We start from the raw sequence: 26442 nt of genomic DNA on the forward strand, positions 1-26442 counted from the left end.
GAAGTTCAGGAGTCTTCTCTTTCTTGAAAATTCTTTACTTCTTCTTTGGCAATAAAAAAATGTCAACAGTAGCTTTAGCTGGTGTTGACACTTTTTGGCAGACATCAACACCGACAGAAAGTTTAGGGAAGTCTGTGTCAAGCTGGGATTTCAGTCGTGAATGTTCAACATATTGTAAGTTTTGTTCAAATGGGTTTAGAAGACCTATTCGTGTTTTCATTGCATACGGTTCCCATTCCAGGTCATTCTGATGTGCTGATTTACTCTCTCAGTCTAGGCAAACTGTAGCTCCCCAAGTGGCACATGAAATGGTCTTAAGAACTGCACGTTCGCTCTTTGAACGGTAGCGTGGGAAGACGAAGAAACACAGCACCGTGTTCCTTCTTCCTGTGCTTTCGTTCAGTTTTGTTTTTCCTTTTTTTTTTTTGTGCACCACCGTTCGAAGGTGAGTTACCAAGTGACTTAGCTGTTCGTCCTTCTGAAATACTTATTGTGCTAGTAAAATGGTTGAATATATGAAGATCAGCACACGAATAAACACAAGGCCAGCAAGTTTCATATAAACTGCTAAAGAAATTGTAAAAACGTTTTCAAACGCAGTTGCTTCCCTTAACATTATGAAGCGTTGAGTGTGTCATGTGTTTGCACATGTGGAGAACAGAACGGTGAATTTTCCAGGTCTACTGGAGCCTTGTATAGTATTATTCAGCTTTTTTTTTCATGCGTTCGAAACCTGCATCAGACCTCCCAATAAGCAGTGGCCTTTGTGGCATGACGTCACATGGGACTTGTGAAGCTGTCGGCCGAGTGCATTGCTGCGTTCTTTGCTCGGTGCATGTTATTGCGCAAGCCTGTGCCTCGTTAATTAAACAACTGTAAGTAATACATGGCGAAACTTGTAGCGCACAGAAAAGACATGGACAAAGAAAGTGACGACGCGCTTACTTCCTACTGAATGTTCATTGAACAGAGGCAGAACATAGCCACTTGCACGAAGGTGCTGAGAGTCCTGGCCGGGCCAACGAAGCAAAATCAAATGCAACGATAACCAAGGGGCAGGACTAGATTGATTAAAGCATTTGACATGCTACACATTCACACGTGTGGAGCCACACCACTGCACTTTGCTTAAAGGGACACTAAAGGCAAATAACAATTTTTGTCAGAGTGAAAGCCCAATGTATGACAACTTCTAAAACGGCAATATTATCAACAGCAGTGCCCTACTTACCGAGAAATTAACCCTTTAATGCCTGAATTACGAAAGCGCCGAAGAAAAAAATTTGTTTTTCATTTTTCTGCTTTAAATAGCAACCTTAACTTAAATCAGCAGTTGTATTATCCAAAATGCAATTTTAATGCATACTTTTAGGTATGTCGCGAATTCGCGACAACCGGCACTTAAGCCAATAGTAGCTCAATATTCAATGCAACGCTAGTATGGCATCGCCGCATCCATGAAGCGGATCTGTTCATGGCGACGTAACTTGGCGTCGTCATTCTTGTTAAATGCAAGTTTGACTTTATTGCCTCCTACCAATCACGTGACATCGTGTCGGCCGTCGTGTGTGCCCTAGTATGTGCCCAGTATAGCCGAATTCTTGGGAGCCGACAGAATGACATGAAGGTGACGGCACCGAGAAATATCTAGCTCACCACGAGATAGAGCCAGTCCTTGTTCGGGTTTTTCGGTGTCGCAACAGATTGCTCTGCTGAACGATGTATTCCGTGGAGGTGTCATAAAAATTCCTTGAAATATTGAATAGGAGCTCGAACAGTTTCACATCGAGGATGAGTGGCTTTGCAGTGTCGCATTTCCCGCTGTTCTTGACAGTCTTTTTTTCCACCGCACTGCATGTTTTAGAGAGGCACTAGCTTGGCTGGTCTACCACATCTTCGTCTTCATCCTCACTGCCTGATGAAGACACTCGTGCTTGTGCACGAGGATCGGGATCGACATTGCCGTCTTCGCTGTTAGTGAAACTGCTGTCGTCGCATGTATCTTCAGGTGGCAAGCGCGTGCGGAGCCTTTTTTTTTTTTCATGAAATGAGCGGAAGTACATCATGAAATTTGACATACCGGCAGTCATACTGATTGGCTCAAATGCCGGATGTCGCGAATTCGCGACATCCACAGAAGCGAGAATAGCACAGGAAATAACGTACTTCAAACAACGTGACATGGTCGTGTGCAACCTCTTGTATGCGTGCACATCGAAAAAATTTTTAGAGCAGATGTACACACATCCCTCGGGGCAGAAAACAACGAAGAAGGGATAGCTGTTCCACGTGCTTCGCGCTTTCCGCAACTGATAACAACACTGGGTTCCAGCTTGCAATACCTTACAGCAATGGCGTTAGTGTCTCGTGCTGAAAGCTACATTCACCGCAAATACATGACAGCCGCCGTGAAGGCATCGACGCGTCTCGTGTGTTACTTAATCGGCGTCTTTCGGTATGTCGCGAATTCGCGACAACCGGCAGTAAAGGGTTAGCTAAATGTATCCATGATGAGCGCCACGAGTGGGACATTTTCGAAGTGATCCCGATGACGTAGGGAAGTCGGCCTACAATAAATCACTAGTAATCAAACTAGCAGCAGTAAAAAAAAACATTCCAGCATCAAAGACGTAATAAAAGCTGTTTGTTCGTTTTCCCCGCTTGATTCATGGAAAACAAAACCTCCCGTGGCGTTGCCATGGGGACGGCGCGCGTGGTCAAAGGTTCGTTTTCGCCAAACTGCGCCTCGCCCGTCCTCAGTGGTAGTTTCGGGATCGCATACTGCCGTGCGTGTTTTGCGCGCCTCGTGAAAGTCGCTCTGACAGGAAGTTAGACAAAAATGCCACATGCGTGTGATACTGCCGTGCCCGAATGTGCACAACGCCAGCGCTGCAGCAAGGAAACCGGTGTTTTTTCACTGGGTGCCGCGGAATGAACCCTTACCTCGAAGTGGCTTAGTGTCATGCCATTGCGCCAGTGTGCTAAACAGTCAACCTCTGCGTGTGTGCTCGCTGCACACTTTTGTACTGAGGATTACGAGACCAACCGCAACTTGTGACGCTTTGAATGTGCCCATCCGAGCAAGCTAGCAGTCTTTGCCGCAGCGCCGTTGTTGCTACTGTGGGTCCCTCTACATCCGCTTGACTGCTACTAGTGTCCGGCGGCCGCGGCAGTAAAAGCGGGCAACGTTGGGCACGGCAGCAGTGCTATGAGAGTCGTATTTTCAGGCGGGAGATTTGAAGCGCGCTAACGCGATGCGGACCACTAAAAACGTGATTTTATTTCAAAATAAGCACTTCCTTGGCACAAAAGCAGCGCTACGAGGTTTCTGGACTGCTATTTCAACAATCAACGTCGACTTAATATTTGCCTTTAGTGTCCCTTTAAGAATACATACTCTTTTTCCATTAGGTCAGTAGATGCTGTGCTCATGTAAGAAGCTCCCACTCTCGAACTTTTGAAATGTTCACTGGGTGTTTAAATCCAGTGCTAACCACACATGAAGCACTAGGGAAAGACTCCTTCAGGTTTCTTGACCTAAGGCATACGTGCACATTCGAGCACATCTGCTGGCAAACAAACCACACAGTAGCAAGCCTTTCTCATCAGGCTCCTGCAAGGTTGTTAAACCACCAAACTCGCCCTAAGAAATGCTTTAAGCAAGTCCTCTACGCACGCATGTGAGGCCAGTTTTCTCATCCAAACAAATCATTTGATAATAGGAGGCTACTCACAGCATGTCACCACTTTAGTAGCGGCAGGACCTTTAGGGACAGTCAAACAGAACATGCATAAATCTTCAGGTGGCACGAGTGATCACAACATAAGCCAACAAAGCCTGTCTGTCATCCCTTACGTACATGACATGTCACACCGTCGCAGAAGATAGCCAGTGAGGCAAACATACACGTGGTTTTTCTCGCACCGAATAAACTTTCGAAGCTTTGTCAGGCAATCGGTCCGTTTTTGATGTGTCGCAAAACAAGGAAACCCTTTTGTTTCGTGTCAGAGAGGTGTTGTCCACTCTTTTGCACTTGTTGTGTAGGGCAGGAGCGCGGCGTAACCTCGCGGCAGGCCGGCAGAGAGGCCGAGCTACGGAAGGCATAGAGTGACGATTCGTAGACCAAGCTTCGGCGAGACTGACGGTGACTGCTCTCCCGCGTTTATTGCAGGTGGTTTTATGGAGGGGGAAGAAGGGCTATTGGTCGGCGAGGCACGGGTCACATGCCTCGCCCGAGGGCCACGGAGTAAAAACACACGTTCCGAGTCCCCAGCTGAAGTGCCCCCGTTTATTGACAGTACACCCTTTATATACTACATCCTATAGAGGGCGCCTCATATTTGACTCGGCACTCGCGCCCTCTACATCCCCCCTTTTGGAAAGTAACAGAAAGCAACCCCTCACTCTCAGGTATGCAACGTAATGACAATGTCCATGGCACGCTCTGCAAGTTCAGCCGCACCGATGGCCTAACACAACGTCCAGACCGAGTGCGCACAACCAACCCAGGCGGTCTTGAGGGAGTAGCTAGGGCCATAGAGTTTCCTAAAATTAACTAGAGGGGACTCTGGCACTGCGATCATTCAGCCACCATGGGAATGATGGGTAGTACACGGATTTGCCTAGTCTTCGTACTTGCAGGCTTCGAACGCACTTGTGGATTTGTTTATTGCTGTGTTGGTTTTCTTTCGGATAAAAGAATGGATCGTTGTGAACTTCGTGACGAGATTTGAATTGGTGAGCCTAAAAAAGATAAAGTGGTGAAGTGGAACTGCTGACATTTTGCTGAACTTCGTCTTGCTAAAAAGCGATCCAGGCGACGCGTAGCCAAACGGAGTCGAAAGAACGAAATTTAGACAAATTCGTGTACTACCCTTCATTCCTATGCTGGCTGAAGCGCCATGCGTTGCAGCTCCCATAGACACTAGCGCCAGAGTTCCCTCTAGTAAGTATTGTAAGAAACTCTATGGCTGGGGCAACCGGTGGCGATGCAACTGGTAAAGGAGTAAGTGCCCTGGGAGTTGGACTGCTGGACACAGGCTTTGGGCGAGTTGGAGTCGGTGGCAGGCTTTCGGATCCCTGGGTCCATGGAATGGAGCTGCCGAGGTCTAGACCCCCTGATGACGGAGACTGCTGCGGAACCAGCTGTCTCCAGTTGCGAACGAGAGCACCTGAATCCGTCTGGACCACATAGGAGCGTGGATGCTGCGCTGGGCTAAGAACAGTGCCAGCACAATATGTGTCGCGAATCCGCACTCTCTCTCCCTCCTCCAGGGGCCGCAATTCTTGTGCAGCATGTCGACGGTCAAAATCTTGGCACTGGCGACGTCGTTGGGCCTGTCGCGCTAGTGGAAGTCAGCATTAGGCGGTTCTGCAAGCAATCCGGCCGTTGGGACCGGAAGGCAGTCCAGAGGCTGCGCCCCATGAGCAGCTGAGCATGGGTGTACCCGGTCACGCCAGGTGCATTGCGGTATGCCAACATTGCCAAAGGCCAGTCCGGAGACTTCTTGAAGAGTTCCTTGACCGTCCGCACCATACGCTCGACTTCCCCATTGGGCTGCGGGTACCTGGGACTGCTGGTGACGTGGGGCGAAGCCGTAGCTCTGGGCGAAGACGCTGATTCTGCCGACGAAAACTGAGGCCAATTATCGCTGACGAGGGGTCTCTGCGATCCCATGCCTTGCGAAAACACTTTTGATGATGCAGATCACGCTGTGGATGTCGTCGAGCGAAGGGACAGCACTCTGGGTACATCGAGTAGTAATCTGCGTCAAGGTAGTCGGCTCCTTCATGATGAAAGATGTCCCCCTGACTCGCTCCCAGGGACGGCTAGGCGTCACAGTAGGCAGCAGTGGCTCTTCTCGCTGGATCCACGTGGTGGCACAGTTGGGACAGTTCTCCACCATGCTCTGATCTGACTCCCCATGGTTGGCCACCAGACAGCTCCCCTGGCAATGGCCGGCAGCGCTTCACTCCGAGGTGTCTGTCATGGATGGAGGGAGAGGACGTGCTTCCGCAGAGAAGCGTGGCACCAGCAGTTGTCCACCGTAGAGGAGAAGGCCGTCACCGATATCGAATTCGGCCCGATGAGCCCAGAACTGAGCCATGCTGAGAGGCAGATTCTCTTTCTGGGCCACCTTGCTCGCAGTACAACTTGAGTTGCGTGCACTCCCCATCTGCAGCCTGGTGAGCTCAGAATTCCTCGAGGAGGACTGCAAATGTGGGAGGGATAGCACGGGTGCTTCTTGAACGACAGCTCCACTGTCAACTACTGGAGTCGCTGGCAACTGGACGACTGGGTCCCTTGAGAGTGCATCTGCGGTGGCCAGCTGTTTCCCAGGAACGTACTTGACGTCAAACTGGTACTGGAGAAGGCGGATGCGGAGCGCTGGATTCGTGGTGGCATGAGATCGAGGTCCGCGGTTCCTAGGAGCTTTACTAACGGCTTATGGTCAGTCTCTAGGGTGAAACGAAGACCCCGAAGAAACTCGTCGAATCGGTTGATGGCCCAAGTGGCAGCCAGTGCCTCTTTTTCGATCTGGCTGTACCTCCGTGCCGTTTCCATCAGTGCTCGAGAGGCGTATGCAACTGGTCGGCGCTCCCCTGATGGCTGGTCTTGAAGGAGAACAGCGCCCAGCCCGAAGGAACTGCCATCTGCAGGGACTGTCGTTCAACAGTGCAGGGTTGTACGTGCGAGGCACATGTCTGAGGACAGCATGCTCTTGAGCTTTTCAAATGCTGGTCCCCATGTCCAGGCTGCAGTCTTGTTCAGGAGACTTCTGATTGGCGCAGTTGTTTGAGAGAGGCCCGGGAGGAAGCGACCGACATGGTTGAGCATACCGAGAAAGCGTTGGACACCGTGAACGTCCTGAGGAGCTTGCATGCGCTGAATGGGCGCCACTTTGCCTGGATCCGGAGTGATCCCTTGGCACCGACGACAACGCCAACGAATCGCACGCTGGACACGCCGAATGTGCACTTGGCAGCGCTGAGGGTGACCCCCGTTTGTTGGAGGTGACCGACGACTGCCTGGGGCGTTGGTCGTGTTCTTTTGTGGTGCGGGCCAAACACAAGGATGTCGTCCATATGGTTAACAACACCGGCCAACCCTTCCAGCAGGCGAACATCTGACGCTGAAGTATTCCGGGGCCGATGTTATGCCGAATGGGAGGCGGCAGTAGCAATACCTGCCAAACGGTGTGATGAAAGTCGTGTACTTCTGGGATCGCGCGATGGCGGAAGTACGTGGCGTTCACGTAAAACGACTTGAGTTTGTCAAATCAACACACAGGCTGTAACCCCCCACTGGCTTCGGGACGACGACAAGTCTGACGCACCGGTCCGTTGGTTTGTCGACGCGCCGGATCACGCCCTCCCTGCTCATCTTGTCGAGCTCCTTTTTGACTATGTCTCTAGTTGGTATCGGGATACGCCGGGCGGTGCTGAGGGCATCAGTACCGCGTCAGGCTTGATAACATATCGTGTACTCTTCCGGAAACGTGCCCAGGCCGGTGAAAAGGGCTGGAGAGACTTCACGAGGTGGTGCTTCCGGCAGGGCTGGTGTGGTTGCGCCGACAAACTTGACGACACCGAGGGCAAACGATAGCGGGATAGCCGAGAAGTGGCTGCTTTTGCCCGCAACGACGTAGAGGCACTCGTTGACTTGCCTGCCCTCCAAGACAGCGCCGCGTCGAAGGTGCCGAGAAGCTTCAGGGCTTGTTTCTCGGGTCCGAAAAGTTCTTCGCCACGCGGCTTATCGAGGACGGCTGGGCAGCCGGGAACGTGCGCGGAACCACCGAGACATCGGCACCAGAGTCCCACTTTGAAGATGAGAGGGTGCCCGTTGACACGCACCTCAACGTACCGCCCGTTGCGAGCCAACGGCCGCGACGGAGTGGAGCTCTACGGATCCGAGGCGCTTCCTTGAGTGACATACCGCCGCGAAGTGGCCTCGTTCTTGCAGTGGTTACAGACCGCTTTGGCCCGCTGGACAGTCAGGACCATCGGTGAAACTCGTGACCGCAAAAATTGGCATGCCCACTTAGGCCTAGGCCGCCTTTCGAAGGCTCGCTGGCTTTGTTGCTCGTGTGCGAACCGTCGGGCCGGTCACGTGACGCAAAGTAGGCAAAGTTGCCAGAGTCCCGTTTGTTGCGTCGTCCGCGTGCACGCTGCGCGGGTATTATGTGAAGTCACCGCGTCCACGTGAGCTAACCGTAGGCAGTTGCCCAGCAGTGAGGGACAGGCGTTGTTTCTCGTGTTCGGCATCTTCGTGCTGAGGAGCTTGCACGAGTGCGTCGTCCAGGGGAAAGGCTCGGGAGTGCGGCACAGCTTGTCTGAAAGGTGAGAATCCGCCAAAACCCACGACGAAACGGTTTGCGAAACAGCGCTCTTCAACGGCAGGTGATGGTAGTTACACTGCGTACCATGTTCCGAAGGGCCGTGAAAAAACTGTAGACGGTTTTGCCTGGCTCTTGCATCCACTTGTGGAACCGAGAGCTCTCGTACACCTCGTTTACGGGGTGCACGAAATAGCTTGTGGGCCGCTGGGTGACTTCCTCGTAGGACTTGTACGCTTTCTTTCGTCGGACATGAGTGAACTGAGGACGATGCCGTGCCCGGGGACACATACAGTAGAGGAGAGTCTGACCCTAGTCTCGTCCGGGGCTGCGTGCATGCCGGTGGCGAAAGAATAGTCCTCAAATTGCTGTAACCAGGCAGCCACTCGCCGGCATCGTCGAACGAGAACGGAGCCGGTCTCCGAAGACTGGGCAGCGAGAGCAGGAACTGGAGCGTCTTTGTTAGCCATGTCGAGTGGTGGGACCACGCATCCTACTTCTGACACCAATGTGGTGGGATGTTTCGAGCCGAGGCGGTCGAGCGGGCAGGCTGAAGCCTGAGGGCCGCGAAAGTAAAAGCACACGCTCGGAGTCCCCAGCAGAAATGCTCCCGTTTATTGCAGTACACCCTTTATATACTACAGCCTATAGAGGGCGCGTCATATTGGACTTGGCTAGAGTTACTGTATATGCTACCTTTAGGTAGCGAGTTGCACCACTCTTTTCCGGACGCCGCTCGCTCTGCCTTCGATGATTCCAGCATGGATGGATGGATACTATGAGCGTCCCCTTTATAACGGGCGGTGACATGTCTGCCACCAGGCTCGAAGAAAAAAAAAAGAAAAAAAAACCTTCCTTGTTTTATACTGGCCTAATACCTTATCCACATTGATTAAATCTATGTTATTATACCAAAAAATATAAATTCACGGTCCATCTCACTGCCTCTTAAGGCAGAATGACCTTATTTTTCCCCATTATTTATTTTTGTACTTTATCTCTACCTTTCTGCCACCAATACTCTAACCGTCTCTTACTTATTTCTATCGCGGACGGGTTCAGCTTTCCATTGTTGTCCCTAAAACCCAAGGCTTCCTGTAGACTCGTGCCCACACGTATACCTGGGTGAATATCGCCACATTCAATCAGTACATGTTCCATCGTTTCCTTAGTTTGCCCGCAGCATGTACATTGTTCTTCTTCGTTACTGAATCTCGCTTTAGAACTACGCGTTCTAAGGCAGCCCGACCTTGCTTCAAACAGTAAAGCGCTTCCCCTTGAATTATCATAAAACCTTTCCCTCCTTATTTCGTTTTTTCCCTTTCGGTAGTTACTCAGAGCCGGCTTCTTTTCCATCGCTGCCATCTAATAAGTCCTCTCCGCCTCTCTGGCCTTCCGCTTAATGCTCCTTGTTGCCATATCGCCTGCACTGCTAGCCGTATATTTACCTGGTGAGCATCCTAGTTCTTTTTCGCCACTGCGTGTCAACGCTTTTTCTATACAAATACCTGAAAACCTTCTCTGCCCATCTACTCTTCTTCATTTTCCTCAGCCTCTCTTCGAATCTCATTTTGCTCTGAGCTTCCCGCACTTCAAAGCCTGTCCATCCCATATCACCCTTTACAGCCTCATTTGTCGTCTTCCCGTGAGCGCCCCAACGCGAGGCGGCCCACCGTCCTTTGATTTACATCCATTCCTGATTGTACCTCTGACTTCATGCACACCACTGAGTTCCCAAATGTAAGCCCCGGGACCATCACACCCTTCCACAGCCCTCGAAGCACCTCGTACCTATTGTATCCCCATAAAGCTCTGTGCTTCATAATTGCAGCATTCCTCTTTCCCTTTGCTACCGATGCTTTCTCTTGTACCTCCATATATCTGTCCCCCTCATTTACCCATACTCCGAGGTACTTGTACTCGCTTACCCTCGGTATTTTTGGCCCTGTATGAAGACCGCATGGTCTTCGTGATCATTGAATACCATAAATCCACATTTTGTTGCACTAAATCCTAGTCCTAGAGCCTCACATTCCCTTCCGCATATATCTGCCAGTCGCTGTATATCATCTTGACTGTCCGCAAATAAGACAATATCATCAGCATAAAATAGACCTGGAAGCTTCTGCTCAACCATCGTGCCGACCTGCTTGTGTGACAAATTAAATCCAATGTTGCTACCTTCTAGCGCTTTTTTTCCATCCTCACCATGTACAGCATGAATAACAGCGGGGACAAAGGACATCCCTGTCTCAGTTCCTTGCTAATTTCAACGCTGTCCTTGCTACTTATTCCTTCCCATTCTATACAAACTGTATTTTCTCGGTATATTCCCTCAAAAGCTGTATACAGTCGTCCCCTATGCCCACTTCTTTCAATATATCCCACAAAATTTCCAGATGAACGTTGTCATACGCCCCGGTGATATCCAGATAAGCTACGTATAAGGGCCTGTTTTCTATTTGCGATATTTTTATACACTGGGTAAGAACAAACAGATTATTGTCTAACCGCCTGTCGATTCGAAATCCATTCTGAAGTTCTCCCAAAATATCATTTTGTTCCACCCACGCTTCTATTTTAATTTTACTGCCTGCATCGCCAATCTGTATAGCACCGATATAATGGTTAGCGGTCTATACGAGCGAATGTTATCCTTTTCTCCCCTGCCTTTATAGATTAAGTTCATTCTACTTTTTCGACAACTGTCTGGTATTTCCCTCTCCTGTAAGCACTTTTCTACGGCTTTCAGCAGTGCTTCTTTAGTTTTATGTCCGAGTTCGTAATGAGGCTGACGGGAACCCCATCTAAGCCGGAGTAGTGCGCTTAGGAATTTTTCCTTCGGCCTTCTTCCAATTGAAATTCTCTAGTACTACATCTTCGTCGGTTGCACTCCTTTGCGTACTTTTACTCACCAGGGGAATCCCCTGGGTGACCTTTTTAAACGAATCGGCTGTTATCTTTCGGATGTAACCTAGCACTTCATGCCCTTCCATTTGATTTCCTCCTTCATCTACCAAACGTTGTTGCATTGTGACAGACTTCCTACCTAGCGCTTTAGGTGGCTCCAAAATATCCTTGGCGCGGACTTCTTCTTTTTGCGAATCTCTGTCATCCAGCGTTCACTTTCACCTTTAATTTTAGCCTCGACTAATTTCTGCACAATGAGTTTTTGCTCTAAATAGATTTCCCATATTTGGTTGACTTCGTCCTGTGGCAGCTTCTCCCTTTTTTGCCTGTCTGTGCTCCCGTGATGCCTCACGTCGCTTCTCGATCGCCTCCCGGATTTCTTTGTTCCACCAACTTTTTGGCTTCCTCTTTCCTTTCCAACAAATAGTTTTCTTCTCATTTTCCATTTCTTTCGTGATTACATGTAGCAGCTCACTATACTTCCAGTCTCTGCCTGGTAGTTCAACTTTTTCCTCGACTCTTGCGGCGATGTTTGTTATGTGTTTGTCATTTAGATACAAGCTGCCAAACATTGATTCTATGTTCTTATTTCAGTTTTATATCCCATTTTTAATATTATGCGTTATGATCACTACCCAAGCTGTTAATGCCTTCCTCGTCTATTCTCATCTCTCTAAGTTTGTCATATATTCCTTCTGTCATGAGACAATAATCAATGCTCGATTGCCTGTTTCCGACTTCCCACGTGATCTGCCCCTCACACTTAGGCCCCACGTTAACTATCTCAAGACTATGTTGCTCGCAGAGATCTAGCAATAACTTGCCATTGGTGTCTGAATATCCGTCAAGGTCATGAATGTGAACGTTCATGTCCCCTAGAAGGATTATTTCGGCATCATGACCAAATTCTTTAATATCGGTGCTTATGCATTTCACTATCTCCAAATTCTTTTCTCTGCAGTTATTCCCCGTCCACAAGTAAGCTACGCCTAGCCACGTTTCTTTCCACCTACTGTGCCCGAAACCAGAGGTGCTCTGAACACGTCTGTTTCACTCTATCCAATTTTGTTCTGCTATGGATTAGCATTCCAACACCCCCACCTCTCCTTTCTGATGTGATCCTGTGACATCCTTCCCAAATATAATTGTCAATATGTGGTGGCTCTTCCAAGTCTCTAAGGTGTGTCTCTGTAACCGCATAAACACCTATCTGTTCCTTGTTTAACTGTCCCTCAATCTCTAACCATTTTGCCTTTTTTCTGCCACCCTGCATGTTAATGTAACTAATGGCAACACGCGCCTTCTCCCTTCTTTTACCTTTTCTCTGGTTTTTCGCTATACTGCCTGTTAAAGAGGTTGTTTATATACTGCCTGGTTGTTTTCCTCATTACAAGCTACCCTGGGCATCGAAGGGCCCGTGGGCCCCCCCAAGAAAGCTACTGCGCGTCCCGCAAGTCGCCAACCCACCTCATGACCAAGCCTCCTATCGAAGTGTATTCCGTCCCTTCGAAAACCACCCCACCTGTGCACCTCTCTGTTTATTTCCACTACCTCGATGCCTTTCTCTCGACTCATCTGCCATATCTCTTTGTTTGCGTCGACAACCACTCTTTGAAGGTTGCCGTCACGCACCGGTACCTCCGGTATGGGCCTTTTTCAGGTCTGAACAGCGCCTCTAGTGGAGATCGCTGAAATCGAAATTGAGGGTCCATGGCCTCCGAAGTTGCCCGCCGCGTGCCGGTAGACATTCTCGGAGGCCTGGTATTTTTCGGGAAAATTTGCAAATCTTCCACGCCAGGTGGCGTTCAGTTCGCTCTTGTCGCCGCGATTGAAATAAGTAAGAGACGGTTAGAGTATTGGTGGCAGAAAACTAGAGAGAAAGGACAAAAATAAATAATGGGGAAAAAAAAATAAGGACATTCTGCCGTAAAGGGCACAGAACGAAGCTGAAAACTTAAGGTTTTTTTTTTGTCTTCTGGAGTAAAATAGTTTTAATTGAAGTAAAGACACTAGGCCAACGCTAAAAAAAAAGGAAAAAGAGAGTAAAGGTTTTCTTTTTTTTTTTTTTCGAGCCTGGTGGCACACTTGTCACCGCCCCGTTATAAAGGGGACGCTCATAGCATCCATCCATCCATCCATCCATCGCCACGCTTTGACCCTCAAAAAACATGGCGCGCGTGTCGTCACCGCCGCCGCGCATGCGCAGACTACCCTTCTGAAAAAGGCCCATTGTGCATACCATTAGCTGCACCTGAGGGGAAATGGCGCGCATGTCATCGACCCCTTTCGCCAATGTGGTCGCTAGTTCGGCTGATTCTTCATTCAAGACGTCGTTTAGACCTCCCGCGATTATCACGAGGTTACGTCCATTAGCCTTAGTTGCGAGTTTTGCGCTAGCTTGTCTCATCACTGATCCCAGCCCATGTCCCGGGAACTTCCCTATTAAAACTCGTTTGTCGCCTCTCACCCTTTCCTTGACTGCTTCTGCGCATCTCACTAAATTCGAGTCCCCGGCGATTATCACGTGCTCCGACTTTTCTGCAGGACTGTCCAGCACCTGGCCACTGCCTCGGTTACTAGCGCGTGCCACTGCTGCTTTTTCCCTCCCCTTCCAATATTACTTCGCGGAAGCTGGGTCCTGTGACCCCGGCACCTGTCTTTTCCAAACCTGTTTCCCCCTTCGCGTCTACCACTGTGGGGGTCGATGCCCCGCTGTTCCCGCTGTCGCTTGCTTCCTTGTTCACCATGACTACCTTTGCTAACCCCTCCTCGGCTGACTTAAGCCTTTCCCCCATAGCCATCGTTTTTTCCCGCTCTGTCGCCAACGCATTCTCCAGCTCAGCAATTCTTACCATGAGCTCATTCTGGGCAGCCATCATTATTTCCATTTTCGCCTGTAACTCGCATTGATTACACTTGGCGTCAGCTCCCTCTGTCTTCTCATCCCGTACAAACCTCTATTTCCATCCCATTCTGCACCCTGAACACTTTACGGTCTTTTTGACCATGGCTAGATCATTCCACGGCGGATTAGATCCACTTAAAGCCAAATGATATCGCTAAACTCCGCAAGTATGCTACACTGCAAAGCACATGTGTACCTTTCAGCCACGTGGTGTCCGAACAAACAAATAATAAAAAAAAACACCCAGGCAACTGTCACACAGGAAACAGTACAAGTTGTAAGCCCTATTAAGCTTCAATCTCGTGGCTTATGTACTCATAAAACTAAAAAAACAGCTCGAATTATGCAAAAAAAAAAATAACTTATCTGACGCTGTCATTCCGGAGCCCACGAAAAACACGTCCGTCCTCTAGCAGAACCCTCTACAAGCAACGCTATTCGCCGAGCGCCGTCACGTGGTCATAGGTGGCTCCTTTGCGCTGCGGAGAAGCCAACACTTCGCAGGCGATGCCGGACACTCCATAGATTCCGGCGGCTCAAGGGCGGTTGACATCGGCGCTGTTGTTATTAGACAGTTATTAGCTTAGCGTTAGGTGATAGCGGGGGTTAGGGAATATCATTACCGTGCCGCAAACGTTCGTTGCGGCAGTGTGTTTTAGTTTAGCGGAATAGCGCTTACGTGCCCAAGCTGGGACGGTGGCGCCACCTAGAGGAGGATGAATGCGTTAAAAAAAAGTGAACAGAAAAGACAGAATTCTCGCCTGTATACCCGCACGACGCAATATTACTACTTTTTGTATATTTGCTTGCGTTCACTGTTTTAGAATGTGACGAGTGCTATAAAAGCCCCATGAAGACCTGTTTAAATCAACACTGTTACTCTGTCGCGCGAGCGCGGCTCCTACGCGGGTGGTGAGTGGCTTTCTCGCAAGACTTCGGAGCCCAAGATGGCGTACCTTGGCGCAACTCTGCTACCTAAAGGTAGCATATACAGTAACTCTAGACTTGGCACTCGCGCCCTCTACACCCAGGCTGCATTTAGATAGGCTAAGAGTAGCAGTACTGCTTGTAGGCTTATGCCACAGGAGCGAAGGAAAGACACGCCTGAACAATAATCGATGCCAGCAAGGAACGTGAGTCATGGCTCCACGTGCCACAGCCTAGCGCCTTCTTTATTTTCTTCTCTCGCCATCGCGCGCTCTCCTGTTTGCGCGCCGCCCGAACGAGGCCGCTTATAGGGCCCCCCGTGTAGACTGAAGTCGGAATGTTGCATGCCATTTGTGGTCGTCCAACGGAAGGTCAGGCGTAGATGAGAGGCTTTCTATGGCGGTCTCTAGGTACACCGGCTTAAGTCGGTCCAAGCTGATTGTCTCTTCACGGCCGTTCTGAAGAAAAGTGGCAGTTTTGTGGGTGCGGTTAAGGACGCGAATGGTCCGTCGTAGGCTGGTGTCAAAGGGGGTCTGACCGTGTCGTGGCGCACGAAAACATGTGTTGCAGTGGCGAGATGACGGTGGACGAATATGGTCTTGTGTTGGAAGTCTGGGTGGAGTGGGCTGGAGGTCTTGAACGCAGTCGAGGAGGCGGTGAAGGAATTGTTGTGGCTGGTCTGGTAGCTTCGTTGACGTGAGAAGTCTCCCGGAAGCCGTAGAGAAGTGCCATACACCAGCTCTGCTGTGAGCACTGCAGGTCTGCCCGGATGACAGCTCGTAAACCTAAGAGCACCAGTGGCAAGGCCTCAACCCAGGTCGCTCTATTGAGGCAGGTAGTCAAGGCGGTCTTCAGTTGTCAGTGAAGGCGTTCCACCATGCCGTTGGCGCAGGGACGTACTTGTAGGTTTATGCCACTTGTAGGCTTATGCCACAGGAGCGAACGAAAGACACGCCTGAACCATAATCGATGCCAGCAAGGAACGTGAGCCATGGCTTCACGTACCACAGCGCCTTCTTTATTTCTTCTCTCGCCATCGCGCGCTCTCCTGTTTGTGCGCCGCCCGAACGAGGGTGCTGCATGCTCACACCATGTGAATGACTTTATGATTACTATATTGCACATCTGCTAACACTCAATAAAGAAAAAAAATTCAAATTCGAGTTCCTATTGAGGGAATGAAACCTGCGTAACACAGAAGTTCAGTCCTAGGAGCACGCAAACACAACCTAGGATACAGAAAGGAAATTCAGTTCGCCAACACCAAACACAAGTGCCAGCTTGCACTATTCCTGAACATTCACACACACGCACTAGACCTCTGCGGCCTCTAAGGCAGTATAGCTCTTTAGTCTGTGTAGTCCAAGTGTCTGCTGGGGGTGACGTGACCCAGGCCCTGCAGGAAGACATTGCGTGTTGGAGCCGACTTCGGAGACCCATCCCCATCTCTCCCACAAGGACTTGGCGGATTGCGGCTGCTGTGAGCCAACTCTGAAGACCTCTGAGGCTGCGCTTCAGCAGATGCAGACCAGCACTGGACAGCAGCGCCACCGCGAATGGCCTGCGCAGGCAACACCTGGTTGCTGATGTGCAATGTTGAATGCAGCGGTCGACCGCGGCCGCCGACAATAACATCGTCATCCTGGAGCCAGTACAGTTCGCTGGCGTCCTACTGCCATAGCGCCAAAGGCAGCCGACGCAGCTTGGCAGACACTGGCACGATGTGCTGCCGCCTCTTGGCCTGGTGGATGCAGTCCTTGACACGTCCCAGGGCTCCGCCAGGCAGGTGCTCGAACGACTCTTGGTCATTAACGATCCAGTTGCTCCGGTGTCCACCAACAATGACATGTGGATATGTCCTCCGACGACGACAGGGATACGCAAGTCCCTTGGGCTAGCCGGCGCAGTCTGCACGGATAGGACTGTGGCAGTGCCGGAGTCAGCGTCTTGAATGGGGGTAACTTCCTGTACCGACGCTTGTCATTTACGACAGACTGCCGTGAAATGCCCCTTTGATAATGCAAAATTGGCAAACTTTGTTTTTGGCCAGACAATTTCTTAAAGTCGCCGAATGCCCTAACTTGCTGCAGCGAAAACAGAGGCCGACTTGAGGCTTGGAAGCAGGCTGACACTGTTGGCCGCGAACGCCGTCCTGGAGGCGGGCTGACGAACCCGCGTTAGCCATTTCGGACGCGGCCGCCCACGTTGGGGGGGGAAGCCGCCACCATGTTGAGTCACATGCGGGGCCGCCGAAGCAGCCGACCCGCCATTTTGTGCTGCTGCGAAGCCATGTGCGATGCGCTCGACGCTACCGCCTTCACCGGCGAGCGAGCCGAGTAGCCGTTCATTTTCTCTGAACGCCGCAGTGACCTTGTTGAACGCCTCCAAGTCGCGTCAAACTTCTTCTGCCTTTTGCAGCTTAAGGGCTTCCCCGTACGACAGAAGTTTGGCCCGTACATGTGCGTTGGCAACCCCGTGAATTATTTGGTCCTGTACTCTGTCGTCGTAAGTGGCACCAAACTTGCACGAGAGGGCTTTCTCCTCGAGGGCTGCGACGACTTCGAGGAAGGTTTCAACGGGCAGTTGTTCGTAACTCGTGAACAGGTGCCGCTCGGCTAGCACGTTCATCGTCTCGGCGAAAAGCCCGTCCAGGAATTGTAACAACGTGTCGTGCTCCATCGTCACCGCCGTGTCGGTCGTTGACACCACTCCCGAGCCCAACGCCGCCGGCGTGCTGGTTGTGCGTGGAGCATTTTGGACGCCTTGTGCTTCGAGCTGCTCCTGCACGGCGAAGTATTTGCGTTGGCCCTCGATGCCGAGCGCGCTGATAAGTGCTGACGCGTGTCTTTCGTCCTCCCAACCGCTTCCGCCGGCCACCTTTATGTGTACCTGGAAATTTTTTTCCCATTTGTGCCACTGAATAGGAGGCGTGCCGGGCACGTCGAGGGATGGAGGAAGGTTGGCAAAAAGGAAAAAGGGCCGCCATGCGTGCAGGCTGTAGGCAGTAATCTCAAGCAGGAAGGTGGTGTCGCAGAGGGAGCTTGAACGGGAACAAGAAAAGTCAGGCCGACGCCATTTTAGCGAGCAGGAAGGTCAAAGCACCGATGTGCCGGAGAAGTGTTACTCGAAGGCAAGTGTCACGTCGTGCTCTTCCTGGCTCTGCCTGTCATAGTAGCTTAGCGGTTCAACTACCTCGTCGCCATGTGTTGTGTAGGGCAGGAGCGCGGCGTAACCCCGCGGCAGGCTGACGATGGAAGTCAAGTGACGGGAGGCGCGTAGAGTGACGACTCGTAGACCAAGCTTCGGCGAGTCTCACGGGAGACTGCTCTCCCGCATTTATTGCAGGTGGATTTATGGAGGGGGAAGAAGGGTGAGCGAGGCACGGCTCACATGACCGGCATGGCCACGGCCGGGTTGTGGTAGCGAAGAGGCATGGGGAGGCCCAGCTCCACCCAGTGGCATGAACAGAGACCCTTACCGCACTGGTGTTTTCGCATGTCACTGTAGAGGGCGCGAGTGCCAAGTCAAATATGAGGCGCCCTCTATAGGATGTAGTATATAAAGGGTGCACTGTCAATAAACAGGGGCACTTCTGCGGGGACTCGGAGCGTGTGTTTTACTCCGCTATTGGAGTAAAACACACAAGAAGGGCTATTGGTGAGCGAGGCACGGCTCACATGACCGGCATGGCCACGCCGGGTTGGTGGTAGCGAAGAGGCATGGGGGAGGCCCATCTCCACCCAGTGGCATGAACAGAGACCCTTACCGCACTGGTGTTGTCGCATGTCACTGTAGAGGGCGCGAGTGCCAAGTCAAATATGAGGCGCCCTCTATAGGATGTAGTATATAAAGGGTGCACTGTCAATAAACGGGGGCACTTCTGCTGGGGACTCGGAGCGTGTGTTTTACTCCGCGGCCCTCGGTCTTCAGCCTGCCTCCTCGGCCGCCTCGGCTCGAGCCCTCCCACCACAGTCACCAGGGGTCGCACGACACAACAGCACTGTCTTGCGAAAAGAACTATATTGGGAAAACTGGCAGGTGCCTAAATAACAGACTTTATGAGCATTTTAACAGTTCTCGGAATGTAGCAGCTGATCTTCTTAAGTCAGCATTGCAGGAGCTGCGGTTGTGCACCTTCACTTGGTAATTGCGTCATCATCGGCAGTAGCAACAATACGACAACCTGCGAGATTATTGAGTCAGTGGAAATCACGAGAGCAGTAGGTTCTTGCATCAGCACAGCATCTATTGACCTAATGGGAAAAGAATTTGAAAAAGAACAAAAGAACAAAACGCAGTCGCGTGGCTTCACACATGGTCAATGTGTAGCATTTCAAGTGCTTTTAATCTGCTCCTGCCCCTTAGTTATCGCTGTATTTGATTTTGCTTTGTCAGCCCAGCCAGGACTCTCAGCACCTCTGCGCAACTAGTCAGCTCCTATGTTTCACCTCTGTTCAATGAACATTCTGTTGGAAGTAAGTGCGTCGTCACTTTCTATGTCGATGTCTTTTTTGTGTGCTACAAGTTTCGCCATTTGTCACTACCAACAAGCCCATTCTTGCATCCTTTCAAATGTGAAGTGCCCTCTGTGTAAAAGTTGTGAATTGCGCATATGGTTTGGAGACGTGTGACAGTTTCATAGATCGATGTGTTCCTCCTCTGGTGCGGTGTTGTATTCAGTGCTGCATGTTTCTGTATCCTCAGCACCATGTCTACTTAGAGAGCTGTGCTAGCCCTGTGGATAACTCAAGCACTAATAGTGCTGGTTTCGGCAGTGCATAGTATGAACCTTTGCCTGCGTTCGGCCCTCTAGTACGCCCTTCAGTTGGCCAATTGATGGTCTTCTACCAGACACCCATGCTCTGTGTGCAATACAACTTCAAAAGTGATGAACGGAACGAAGTACACCGACCAAATAAAAGCTTAAAAGAAAAGGACGTTTCGGCTTCCATACGGAAGCCTTGTTCACAATGAGGCCAAACAACTATTAATGTCTCCTATATAGGGTTCAGCACGTGACGCAAGCACCACGCGTACGACGAGGGAAGATTTCCATCATTTCAATTCAGTGTCTGTCTTGTAGATTGGATCTCGAGCGATTCGAGAGACAGGCGTGACTTCCAGTTTCTTTCCTTCCCGATGATACTCGCGTTTGTCCAGTCAATGGTGTGATCAGTCATGGCTGCATGCTCGGCCAGTGCATTAGACGCCACTTTCTTCTTTTTCAACATCGTTCTGATGTTGGCGCATGCGCTGTCTGAAGTTGCCGGTTCCTTGATACAAACACTTTGGCAATCCGCACAAGGGATTTTGTAAACAACACCAGGAAAGGCTTCCTTTGGTAGCTTGTCCTTCCCACCGACAAGTGCTTTTCTTAACTTGCATACAGGCACATGGGCGACTTCAACGTCGTAGCTACGCAATACGCGTGGTAAGGTCTCGCTTATGCCATGCACATAAGGAACAGGGGCGCGTTTCTTCTGACTGACATTGGCAGGCTGGGAGGGAACAGACAAACGATGTTCCACCGCGTTAAAGAACGCTGGTGAGTAACCGCACGTCGAAATGTCCTCCGAACTGTCTTCACATCTGTGGTCAGGTCTTCCGGTTTCGTGCAAATGCGATTCGCACGACCTAACAACGAGGCAACCACTGACGTTTTGTGAGTGTCAGGTTGGATAGACTGGAAGTTCAGGTACCTGCCAGTATGCGTGCCTTTCCTGTACATGCTGAAAGATAGCACCCCATTGTTCCTTTTAATGAGTACATCTAAAAAAGGTAGCCTCTGGTCAGCTTCCAGTTCTACGGTATAGTAGAAAAATTCTTGGACCAGGGCTGAAAGAAGCGAGATCCCGATTTTCCAGCTACTCCATTGGTAGGTTTGCCGCAGTAACCGAGATAGAGGCACCCATAGGTGCACCGTGAACTTGCTTGTAGATGACCTTATCGAAGCAGAAGTAGGTGTTGGCAAGGGCAAAAATCTGAGCAGCTTCCTCAAATCGGGGACATCAAAAGGCATCCTTTCCGCTAGATGTGGATCAGCGTCAGAGCAGCAGCACACGACTCAACGGCGAGGTCAATGGGAATGGAAGTGAAAAGAGGAAACAACGTCAAATAAAACTTCGAGGACCAACACCTCACTTTTTCAACGAAATGAGCTGAGTTGCGTACGTGAGTGTTGCATTGAAGAAGAACGGCTATTTGGGCTAGTTGGTTAATATGCATATTGAAAGGGTTTGCAGCGCAAGCACGGTAGTGCTGAAGGAAAGGTATAAAAGTGAGGAACGGAAAGCAAAGAAGGACGACACGAGCGCTGTGTCGTCCTTCTTTGCTTTCCGTTCCTCGCTTTTATACCTTTCCTTCAGCACTACCGTGCTTGCGCTGCAAACCCTTTCAATGTGAGTGTTGCCTTTTCCTACGAGGGGTGATAAAATTCTGTCCGATAGTTTGTGCAGTCAACGATGGACCGAAGAGAGACATCCGGTTTATGAATTTTCGGTAGGCCATAAAGCGCAGGGGGCGATCCATTGTGGCAGAGAAGCGAGTAGTACAAGCCTTTTTTCTCAGGCGGAACAAAGTGAAACACGTCCGAAAGGAGCTTCTGTAGTTCCTTCTGCACCTTTAACGTAGGATCACGACTGAGCCGCACGTAAGTGGCCTGGTCTCGAAGCAAATCCAGCATTTTTCTTTTGTAGACGGAGGTGTCCAGAACTACCGTGGCATTCCCTTTGTCTGTTGGAGAATGACGATGGCAGCATTTTCACGAAGCCGTTTCACAGCACTGCGTTCATCATAGAAGCGGAGGAGAAAACCTTCTGTGGCACAACTGAGACAGGTGCTTGCCTCACGCGCTGAAACCTATATAGATAGTTAACTTTATTCGGGTCCGGAAGAATCTTCGCCCCGTTTTTATAGGGGCAAGACTGCGGGCCGCTCCCACGTTGGGACAGGGAGGCCAAGCCTCACCGCCGCATCGTGGGCCTTCTGGACAGCCCGGAGTTGGTCAAACCAGTCGTGGCTCGTGAGGAAAGTAGAAAAGGCTTCCTCCGTCAAGCCGTGGTCTGTGTGGTGCTGCAAAGAGGGGCACACCCAGAGCATGTGCTTAAAGTCGCTAACCGCCCCACAGTCGGGACACAGAGGGAGACCTCTGTCGTATCTGAAACCTATATAGGAGACATTAATAGTTGTTTGGGGCTTCCATATGGAAGCCGAAACATCGTTTTCTTTTACCGTATTTATTCGAATCTAGGCCGATAGTTTTTTCGGAATTTCTTTGTATCAAACTCCAGGGTCGGCTTAGATTCGAGGATTTTGAAAAACGCGCCATTTTTCATCGAGAAAAGTGTTGCAAAACTAGCGCCATCTAGACAGTATTGTAGCCGTTAGTAGCCGAGCCAACACCTGGCTTAAGTACGCACGCGAGGCCGCCATTTTTATCTTTGTGGCGAGTGTTGAGGCGAGCCGTTCGTCAGTTCGAGTCTCGCTTCGAGTGGGCTGTGTGTGGCGTAGCTCAATGGCGCCAAACGAGCGTAGTCATTAGCCTATAGTGCGGCTAGAGTGTACTAGAACAGGGGTGCCTGGAACGAGCTTCCAAAAGTGAAGCCCAAACAGGGTCAAGCCGCTTGCAGCGCTGCGATCGGTAGTCTGCAATTTGTCGTTGTTTAAGAGTTGCGCGCGGCTTTACCGAAGTGGTGCAAGGGTAGAATGCCCGCTTCCCACTCAAAAGTCCCGGGTTCGAATCGCAGCTGAAGGTGGTGGGTTTTTATTCTTAATGTCACCTTTTATAGCTGTATTGGTCTTCCTTTGTTTCTTAAAACTAGCTTCAGTTGCTACATGTTGCTTCAAAAAGTAACGCAAAATGTGAAGTAAAATAGGAGAAATTTGACAGTGAGCGCAGTTATTTGCAGCACCACCACCCGGGATTGAACAAAAACATAAAGTATTTCACATTTTACGTTACTTTTTGTAGCAACACGTAGCAACAGAAGCTAGTTTTAAGAAACAAAGGAAGACCAATACAGCTATAAAAGTGACACTAAGAATAAAAACCCACCATCTTCAGCTCCGATTCGAACCCGGGCCTTTTGAGTGGGAAACGGGCATTCTACCCCTGCACCACATTGGCGGAGCCGCACGCCACTCCTAAATGACGACACATTGCATGGATGGATGGATGGATGCTATGAGCGTCCCCTTTAAAACGGCGCGGTGGCATGTCTGCCACCAGGCTCGAAGAAAAAAAAAGAAAAAAGCTTCCTTGTTTCATGTTGGCCTAATACCTTATCTACATTGATTAAATTATGTTATTATACCAAAAAATATAAATTCACGGTCCATCTCTCTGCCTCTTAAGGCAGAATGACCTTATTTTTCCTTCATTATTTATTTTTGTTCTTTATCTCTACTTTTCTGCCACCAATACTCTAACCGTCTCTTACTTATTTCTATCGCGGACGTGTTCAGCTTTCCATTGTTTCCCTAAAACCCAAGGCTTCATGTAGACTCGTGCCCACACGTATACCTGGGTGAATATCGCCACATTCAATCAATACATGTTCCATCGTTTCCTTAGTTCCCCCGCAGCATGTACATTGTTCTTCTTCGTTACTGAATCTCGCTGCAGACTACCGATCGCAGCGCCACAGGCGGATTGACCCTCTTTGGGCTTCACTTTCTGTACATTGGTGCTGCGGCCGTTCCGAGCACTCCCCTGTTCTAGTACACTCTAGTGCGGCGTATAAAAGGAAAGTTGTGCAAGCTGCGGAGTCGTCCTCCAACGTTAAAGCCGGGCGGGACTTTGGAGTGGACGAAAAGGATGTTCGTCGCTGGAGGGGCTAACGGGAGAAGCTCTTCGCGTGCGCCGCAACGAGGATGGCTTTTACCGGTCCACGGAAAGGCCGTCACCCTGAAATGGAGACGGCATTGGCCAACTTCGTTCGGGCGCAGCGAGCAGCTGCCCTTCCAGTGACAACGGAAGTGCTCCAGGTGACGGCGAGGGCGCTTTCAAGGGAGCAAGGTGTTTCGGCGGCAGACTTCAAAGCCAGCCGAGGCTGGCTGCAGAAATTCATGAAGCGCTTTGGCTTCAGCCTCCTTCGTCGCACCTCAATCGCCCAAAAGTTACCGGCTGACTGAAGAGAAGTAGCTGGAGTTCCAGCGTTTCGTGCTTCGGAAGAGAGAAGCCAGAGCGTATCTGCTAGGCCAAATCGGCAACGCGGACCAAACGCCGGTGTATTTTGATATGCCGGTGGCGTACACAGTCTCAGAAAAAGGGGCCAAGGAATGAAGTGAAGGTGCGCTCTGCGGGCTATGAAAAGCAGCGCGCGACTGTGATGCTGTGCTGCACAGCGGACGCACAAGCTCCCTCCTTATATCGTTTTTAAGAGGAAGACGCTGCCCGCCAAAGAGGCCTTCTCGTGAAACGTCATTGTGCGGGCCAACGAGAACGGCTGGATGACCAGCGCCATGGTCGAGGAGTGGCTGAATATCGTATGGCGGCGGCGTCCAGGCGCCCTTCTGTGCAAGCATTCTCTCCTTGTGCTGGACTCGTAGCGCGGACACTTGACCGACAGCGTCAAGGCTGCGCTGGCTGAAATGGACACCGACCTCGCCGTGATACCTGGTGGTATGCCGGGCCAATTGCAGCCACTTGATGTTTGCATCAACAAGCCGTTCAAGGATCGTTTGCGGGGATTATACACGGACTGGTTAAGCACCGAGGACCACCAGCTGACGCCGACGGGCCGCATCAAGTGGGCATCACTGTCTCAGTTGGCAGGCTGGGTGGCTGCAGCGTGGGACGACATCCCAGGAACTTTGATCGTGCGCTCTTTCAAGAAGTGCGGCATATGAAATGCGCTTGATGGCACCGAGGATTGCGCACTGTTTGAGGACAGCGACAAAGAGATCAGCGATGACGGCTCGGAATGAGCGCGGCATCTTGATGATGAACCAACTGCTCCGTTTTATCTTCATATTTTCAATAAATGTTTTCTCTTTGTGAATTTTACCCGGCCTACATTCGAGGTAAGTTTTTTTTTTTTTTTTTCAGGCTTCGGACTTTAGGGGGTCGGCTTAGAATCGGGGTCGGCCTAGATTCGAGTAATTACTAAGCTTTATTTGGTCGCTGTACTTCGTTCCCTTCATCATGTTTCTTCCCGACCAGGCGGGTTTCCATCGAACTCTCGATTTCAACTTCAAAAGTGTACAAATAACTGTGACGCTGAAATCCGGCCTATCTGCAGAGGTGAGGAGCCGCCACGCTAGCCCAGTGGTTACAGTGCTCGGCTGTTGACCCGAAGGACCGGTGTTCGATCCCAGCCTTGGCGGTCGCCAGCCACTATGGCTGGGTTTGATCTCAGCCATATTGGTGGTGGCGAAATGCTAAAGGCCCGTGTATTGTGTGATGTCAGTGCATGTTTAAACAACCCCAGGTGGTCAAAATTATCCAGAGGCCACCACTACTTGTCTCAATACCCCGAGTCACTTTGGGATGTTAAACCCACAAACCAAACAACATATTGTCATGTGGTTGTGACGGTCAAGAAAGCAAAACGCTGCTGGTAAAGATGAAACGTTTCATTGGGCGAACTTGTGCCCAGTAAAACAAAACGCTGATGGTGCAGCAAAATCAAGCACAGACGTCGGTCGTCAGATATCTGTTCGTCAGCTCTTATACATCAATTGTTGAAAATTTTAGCATTATCATTGGGGCTCGTGTTAGCTCTAGAATAAACTAGGTCACTCGTGTCATCCGTGCAATCTTATCAGAATGGTGTAAAACAGTTAAGTTTACCGAACCTTGTGGCGCAGCCCTGCACCGAGCAGTGGTTACAGTTTTTGTGGGTGAAGCCCATTTGCATCAGAATAACGAAATAAATGCGCGTGGCAGTGTAAAGATGACCGGCTGCGCAGCTGGTGAATCTATTCCATGCATTTTCATTTTCACACAGTGACACATATTTGCCAGAGTCAGCTTTCTTATATTTGTGCTGCTTAGATGTTTTAACTTATTTGAGGTTACAGGCACTAAGTGCATTTATGCAACACCCTTTCAGCATGCACATTGAGCCAGGTGTTAGCTAGCGAGGTTTCTGACAGTCATGGTAGGCCTAGTAAGTTTCCTAAACAACCCCTCATTCGTGCACACAAAAACCAGATGTTTGAGCACAAAGCAACCGCCACGCAGCAGCCATGTGCAAGAGTATGGTAGTTTTTATGCCTTTGTTCCCGAGTTATTAAGGACTAATAAAACACTCACAGAAAAAGGTTTTACAAGGCCCTGCGTCTATTAGCAAATGCCAAACAATCGCATAGCCACAGCCCAGGCTTTTGTCCCTGTTGCATAACCAACAGCAGCATTTATC

At 50.3% G+C, this 26442-nt stretch overlaps 1 protein-coding gene and 1 pseudogene across 1 annotated transcript in view; one reads left to right on the plus strand and one right to left on the minus strand.

Moving 5' to 3' along the window:
- LOC119377101 (uncharacterized) overlaps window positions 1-26442 on the plus strand; it is a 133772-nt gene that overhangs the window by 27367 nt on the left and 79963 nt on the right. The window lies entirely within an intron of this gene.
- Window positions 4454-5537, minus strand: LOC125756634 (uncharacterized; annotated as a pseudogene).

Source organism: Rhipicephalus sanguineus, unplaced genomic scaffold (genome assembly GCF_013339695.2).
Source record: "Rhipicephalus sanguineus isolate Rsan-2018 unplaced genomic scaffold, BIME_Rsan_1.4 Seq347, whole genome shotgun sequence".
In the NCBI taxonomy this organism is placed as follows: domain Eukaryota; kingdom Metazoa; phylum Arthropoda; class Arachnida; order Ixodida; family Ixodidae; genus Rhipicephalus; species Rhipicephalus sanguineus.